Source organism: Montipora foliosa, chromosome 6 (assembly GCF_036669935.1).
Source record: "Montipora foliosa isolate CH-2021 chromosome 6, ASM3666993v2, whole genome shotgun sequence".
In the NCBI taxonomy this organism is placed as follows: domain Eukaryota; kingdom Metazoa; phylum Cnidaria; class Anthozoa; order Scleractinia; family Acroporidae; genus Montipora; species Montipora foliosa.
The window spans coordinates 43,303,889-43,311,388 of NC_090874.1; positions in this window are offsets into that span (position 1 = coordinate 43,303,889).

A 7,500-nucleotide genomic window follows, 5' to 3' on the forward strand; every position below is an offset into this window, starting at 1 on the left:
TCAGTCAAATTTAAGTAAGCTTCAGCCATAGTCACACCCGTGAGTATCAACAATCGGTTTGTTATAATACTCGCTAAAAGTGGAAGCACGTGACCAACCACCAGCTGATAAAATCGTGTCTAAAGGAACCCCTTTAGAATTGGCTGCACTTACTGAAGCTGACCTAGTACTATATGCACTAAAGACGTTGGTGTCAATACCGGAATTGCTCAACACCTGTTTGATCTATCTTCTAATGGTGTCTCTTGAAACCGCTCGATATGGTTTGTTAAAACTTATTAGCAGCCTCGTTTCATCTCCCCGTAGGGGTTTCGTTACAGCTAAATATTTTTGGAGATAGGTATAAATACATAGCCGTCTATCAGGAGCATAAGCCTTAAATTTTAAATCTTGTAAATGCCTTCCTGGCTTAGTGTGTTTAACTTTACTTGAAACTTTAGACATAGTCATATCTTTCAAATCCAACTATTGGATTGTTTGGATCTCTTGACCCGATAACAACATCAACATCATTGTGACCTTGTAGGTCAAGTCCTTGAGAGACAATTTTGCAACGGGACGCAGAGTTTTCAAATAAGATAACACAACGTTTACATCCCAGATTTCAGTATACTTAGAGAATGTGGGTCTGGAAAACGCCTTTCATAAACCTTGTGACTAGAGGGTGAGTCCCCACAGAAATGTTTCCAGGCAAAATAATAAAGGTAGACAATGCTCTTCTAGCAGTATTAAGAGCACTATAGCCACAGCTAGCCTCGAACAGTTCAGTTAGAAAATGTAACACTTCCTCTACAGGTGGTGAAAACATATCAACTTTCCGTCCACTGCAGAAGCTTTGCCACTTTTGTAAATATCCAGCATATTCTTTTTGGGTGGAGTCTCCCCAGGATGCCATGATGATTTCAAGGGTTTGCTCTCGAAGACCTTTTTTACAAAGGGATTCCCGGACAAGTGGCAGGCCAGAAGTACTAACTTTGAATGCAGGGGATGAATGTGCGTTGGGTTGTATGGCAATTTCAGCAGATGTTTTTCCTTTGGCAGCATCAGTGGTTCGCGAACTAGAAGCCTCATTAAGTTTGGATACCAAGGTTGTGTTGGCCAATTTGGGGCCACAAGTATTCCCTCGGCTCGATCGTCGTCTATTTTTTGTACAACTCTTCCTAATAAACTGAAAGGAGGAAACGCAAAAAACGTGTCAGAACGCCAGTCTAGGGTAAAAGCGTCAACAGCTTCTACTCCAGGGTCTGGTTGCCAAGCAACATATCTGGGCAGCTGATAATTCAATCGGGAAGCGAAAAGGTCTATTTTGGGTCTGTAGAAATATGCTTTGAGTGATGCAAAAATGGTTTCATCTAGCTTCCATTCAGTTTGGTCACAAAATACACGTGATGCTTTGTCTGCTGCTACATTGCTAGTGCGTGGCAAGTGAGCAGCACTAAGCCATAAATTTCTGTCAATGCAGCAAAACCAAATTTCCCTTGCTAGGGAATTGCAAATGGCAGAATGGCTTCCACCCATGTTATTAATGTCCGTAACTGCAGTAGTGTTATCAATCATAACACGCACATGTTGATCCCTCAGGTCCTGACAAAATGTTTGTAATGCAAAAAATGCAGCTTTCATTTCAAGGGCATTAATGTGTAGTTGCTGTTCATTGTGGGTCCATCTACCCCCGGTTGAGTTTGCTTGATACACAGCACCCCAACCCAATATTAGAGGCATCTGATTCAAGGATTATAGTAGGGTTAGGATGATTGATTGGATTCTTAGCAGTTTGAATGTTTTGGATCCACCAATGTAGATCTTGTTGTGCTAAGTTTGAAAGGGTCACAGGGGCATCATAATCTCCTTGTGACTTCTTCAGTGCACAGATCTTGTCACTTTCTAGTTGACGATAATGCAAGGGTCCATAAAGACAACCCTGAAAGGCAGCCACAAACTTTCCTATAACCTCAGCAAGGTCTCGTATTGTGGGGTTTGGTTTTGCTAGCAGTCTCTTTTCTGCCTCTTTGATAGCTCCTGTTCTCTCGGGAGTTAGCGATACTATCATACGCTCAGAATCAAGGATGAAACCCACGAACTTGAGTTTTCGGGTTGGAACTAACACTGATTTTTCTGGGTGCACTAGAAACCCCAGAAAAGTAAACAAGTTGACAGTTTGCTGAATGTTATTTTGGCAATTTTGAATGGTGTTGCCTTGTAGGTATGAATCATCGATATATCCAACAGATAAGTGCCCCTGAGAGCGGAGGGTAGAATAAACTGGCTTTAACAGCTTAGTGAATACTCTGGGTGCACAAGCAAGACCATTTGGTAGGCATGTGTACTGATAGAGTTTACCTCGCCAAGAAAATTTTAGGAATTTTTGGTATTTTATATCGACATGAACTGAGTAGTATGCATCTTCTAGGTCCACTGAAGCCATATAACAACCTGGCTTCCTCATTTGTAGAGCTGATTTCAGTGATTCCATTTTAAAATGGTGATAAGCTACATGTTCATTGAATCTCCTCAAATTTAATATCAACCGGTGGGACCCATCTGGTTTTGGTCTCACAAAGATTGTTGATACAAATTCCCCAGTTTCATGGCAACTTGGAACTATGACACCCTTTTCCAGCAGTCTCTTGATCTCAGTGTCAATAAACCCCGTTTCAACATTTGACAATTTTATCTCTTTTGGATGCTTCATTTGATGTGGGATGTTATTCTTAAATTCTATTTGACACCGTTTTACAATATCCAGTATATTGCGGTCAGATGAAATTGTTTCCCATTGGTTAAGGTAATACTAAATTCTGCCAGCCTTAAATGGTAGTGCTTGTGCGACACTGAACTCATAAGCAGTGGAACCCACCTGAGACCCTTGGTCTACTTCTGGGCTCTCCTTTTTCTTCGGAGAATATGGACTGTTCCTCGGGCTGCTTTGCCATTTATGTTGTTGGGTCTGGAATCTCCATCCAGACCGTTGAACGTTTTTTGAAAAATACGGTCGTCGGAAATCGTGGCCACTTGAACGATTCGGCAGCGTGTGTTTCCCATTGGGGTCTGTCAATTTATTTCCCACCTTGTTGGTTGTGATGATATCTTTTATTGTTTGGGGAAGGTCATCCCCAAAAAGGTTTTATGTTAGTTCTATCTGTTCTGAACAGATTTGCTGATAAGACCTATTGAGGTCTGGTTTAATGAGGTCACGGCGTCTGTGATTAAGGTCACAGTTGGCATGTGTTATCAGTGCAAGCGCATCAAACAGTGATTTTGTCGCTTCATTAAGCAAGCTCTTTGATTGATCTTTTGACTCTAGGAACTTATCAGTGACTTCCACCAAGACCGTCGATGCTTTCAACAATGTAGTTTGGATTTTTTGGAGTTTAAGATCTCGACTCCAAGTTGCAGGGCTGATCTTTGCCCAGTTCTCTGGGTTTACTTTCGTTCCCACTAGTTTCTCACAATTCTTGGGTCTAGTATACTGCGTAAGTTTCTCTTCAACTTGTCATCAGCAAGCTTTGATCGTGCCATTTTCTTTACAATGGCGGCCAGCTTTTCATTTACCGGAGGTCCACACTTCTGCTCCGAGAATTTCGTTTTCCTCGCCAAGCGAGGGCTCTGGCAGGGAACTGGATTGCTGAATAAGTGAGTTAATATCTCCCTCAACATCGCTCACAGTACCTGAGTCGCTCAAAGTATCACCGCTAACGCGGGAGCGCTTTGCTTGGCTTGATTTTATCTCCTCCTGTCAGACATGTCGTCGCTATCTGAGATTGCTAGCCTTTTCCTACTAGCTTTCTCTTCAAGTAAAATATTCGTAAGCTGATCGAAACCAGCTTTCATTGTTGCTACTAATGAGTCGTGTAAAGAAGACTTCGGTGAGTCGCCAGTTGCTGATGTCGGCTCAGATACAATTTTGGCGCCATTTATACAGTCCGCTTTTTCGCTGAAGCATGTACACGCCGTATCCTGCTCGTCATGCCTGCCTTTTTGCCTTCGCTCGGCTTTAGGCTTTTCAGTCACTTTACTGCTCTTAGGCCTGGTGACTTTAAAATTTGTTTCATTTGCTTCACGACTGGGAATTTTTCCCTTTTTGCTGACAATTTCTGGCTCTAGGAACACGGCTTCAGGTTCTCCCGCCATGTCTCCTAAATCTGTACACACTGTATCGCCGCTCGTGGTTCTTTGGTGATTTCACCAATATCGACCACGCTTAAATAAAAGCTTCCGATAAGACTTCTCCGCTGTCACGGTATAGCTTTTGTTGCCGTAATATTCTCCTCAATTTCGAACACAGACAGGGAGGTGAAATAACACCTCTGATTGCTTCGCTGAGCAAGAACGCATTGAGCTGAGCTGGCAGGAAGCACAATCTCACGTGATCCCTGAATGACGTAACGGTGAGGTAGAATAGAAAACTAATCCAGACTATAAAGAGCACTTTTTTTGCATTTTAATAATCAGATCAGAGTCAGCAATTATTACTGACTAATTCAACGTCAGGACATTTTTCCTTTCGGGTTTGATAATAAAAAAAATAAGACCACAATATTTTTCATCTCTATCAGTACTTTCCACAAATACTGGCTTTAGCAACTTTTGGAAATATGATTGTAAACATGCGAACCTCACCCTCTAGGAGGTGTTTCTTACTAGAAGCAAAAAGTAAAAGGAGCAAGCCATTGTCTTCACTTCTTTCAAATTCTATTCAGGAAAAAGTGAATGTTCCACATGCAAATGCTAACATCATGGAGGGCTTAGCTCTCAGCTACTCCAGAGAGAAGCCTGGAAGTCGCAAACGGGGTGAACTGTTGAGCTGTGTGGCACAGCACTACACCAATAAGGAAATTAAGCAAATGTTCAGGTTTACAACAGTCAAGGAGAAGAAGTATCATGCACAGACTACGAATTAACAAAAGCTAGAATTCATAGTATGATGTATGGTCCAGGAGCAGCGCTTCCGAAAATAAGACACCAATGTAGTCATAAACTTCCACCAGAAACCATTGCTTTTGTCTTGGAATTTATCCATCATCCAGACAGTGAAGAGTATTCATCTTATAAAAGTGCCCCCTGTGATGGAAAACAAAAATCATGGATAAGTGAATTATTAGGAGGAGGAAATCAACCTGTTTTGTGGTTCAATTAAGCGAAACAAGTCTGCCTTATATGATAGATATACATTGTTAATAGGAATGTGCACAACTGGAGATTAGACCTTTAAGCTTTAGTACCTTTTTTAAGGGTTTATCTGCAGGAAATTTCAAAATAATGGCAGAGAAGGTAGGGCTCTAACATTTGGACTGCGCACATTATATTATTATATTTTTATTTTTATTTTTTTTATATGTATTAATTTTACTCGGAGACACTAGCTCTCTCGCGGCTACTCTAAATCTGAGTTTAAATAAAGTATGTTGTATGTATGGACAGAACTTGGCGCAGAGTATTTCATCCTTGGTAGATAAGCTGCTAACTCCTTTAGGTGAGGAGCCAACGTAAACCATGACTCCAGGATTAATGAGCAGAGCAAAGAAGTTGAAGGGTAAACAAACAACGTTAACAAATAATATATGACTGTTTCCGGTACAAGAAAAGTCAGAACGAACATATTTTTGCTACAGTGGTAGATGTTCCAACACCGTCTAACAGGATATTTCAATAGCTTTGCTCTTTCTACACCCCAGCAGTCTAGCTTATGTTTTTTGGCATCACCTTCACTTTTTTGAGCAATAAAAATTCTTGGAAATGATGTGAACTTTCCAAAAATAATGTACAAGGCAAAGAATGTTGTCCAAATATGAAAAGTACAACCTTCTGGCTGCAGAACGCTCGCACGTGAAGGAAGCTCGAACGCAAGTGGTTTCGAATGCCAATTATGTAAACAAATCGAGGTGTTTTTTCAAGCTAAAATTACGCAACTGGTTCAAAACAAAACCACATTCATTTAGGTAGCACTGAAAAGCTTGCACTTTAACGTTCAGTAATGTAGTGAAATATGTCTGGTACACTATACAATAAACTTACAACAAAGCGGATAAACAGTGCTGCCATAAAGAATTCGTTAACCAATTATCTCTGCCACAAAGGAATCGCGGATGATTGGAAAAGTTAATGATTTCAAAAGCATTTTACTATGCAAAGTAAAAGGGACCAGAGGTGATGTTCAAAATAGCAGTATGATCAGTAATCCAGTACTTACCCAATGGAAGCAGATCTCTGGCTGAAAGGGCGATGTTTAGGTTGAGAAATGCACTACCCTGCAAGTTTGAGGCGAGATCAGACAACCAGTTCAAATACATTTAAAGCAAATAATGATCAAATCAAGTGTAGAACATCTAAAAACTTTCAATTAAGACGTGCAATCCTTGGTACAACAAGATTTTTGCTGCGTAACCTGACAAGAAACAAGTAAATAATATGGGTTTCGTATAACGGTATATTTTATTTTCAATTCCCAAACGCATAAAAATTCAAGGCTGTATATGTTCCGCTTACATTGAAACAACTAACAAAATTACGGTTTCAACAGAACAGGTGAAGTCAAAACGTTTATTCTGAAATGTTTGCAGTTCCATAAAGTTGACAAATAATCTCGTTTGAGCTTTATTTTCTCAAGGGAGAATTTCGCTCAATGAATGGGAGAACGCAAGTTCAGCTCGACCGGTTTACCGCCCCACCATTATGCTAATTGTGCTTTAAAGCAGTCTTTCAAAGAGATTTCAGAGTTTTAAAGCATCACTTGTCATTGACAGAACTTAGGGTATAGAAGTAAAACAATTACATACCTTTAATGAATTGATTTGGCAATATAGTAGCGAAAGTAAACCGTCAGAATCAGCCATAACTTCTCTGACAAACGGCCGGCATTGTTCGCATCTCATGGCAAGTCTACTGAAGCGAACCTTCCATTTGCATCCTAGGGTTTTTTCTACCACAAAATGCTTCATATCCTTCCGACAAAGGTTAGAAGAACAAAGGGAACAGCACTTTTTTTGCATCGAAATGATTATAGCGGCCACCAAAGTATTCCCTGGCGCGAAACACACGTTCTTCCAACTAAACTTGACCGGCGGCAAAAGATTATTATGGTCTTTTTGGCCTCGCAATGCTCGAAGTTCAAAAAAATCTCGTCTTAAGTGTTTGAGCACAATGGTTCAACATTAATTGTGCACCGTCTTTCACTCACCAACTCGTAGACTTTAATGCATGTCGAAATGCAATCGACAGACACATGGTGAGAAGACAGTCTCTGTCGATCCCCTATGCTCACGGGGGATTAATAAATTCCATTTGGAAGGTGACTTCCATTTGGAGAGTGACATCGAAGCTATCAAAGTATACCAATTGTGTTTATCAAAGCTATCACGAAGTTATGTAAGCTAATGAGTCATCAAAGCCACATGAATCCAACTTGAACAACATCAGAGACATGAAAAACAGTGAGGTAACCAAGCAACCCATGCTTCCAGACACTAGTACTTGTGTGGCGGACCATAATGACGAACTGTC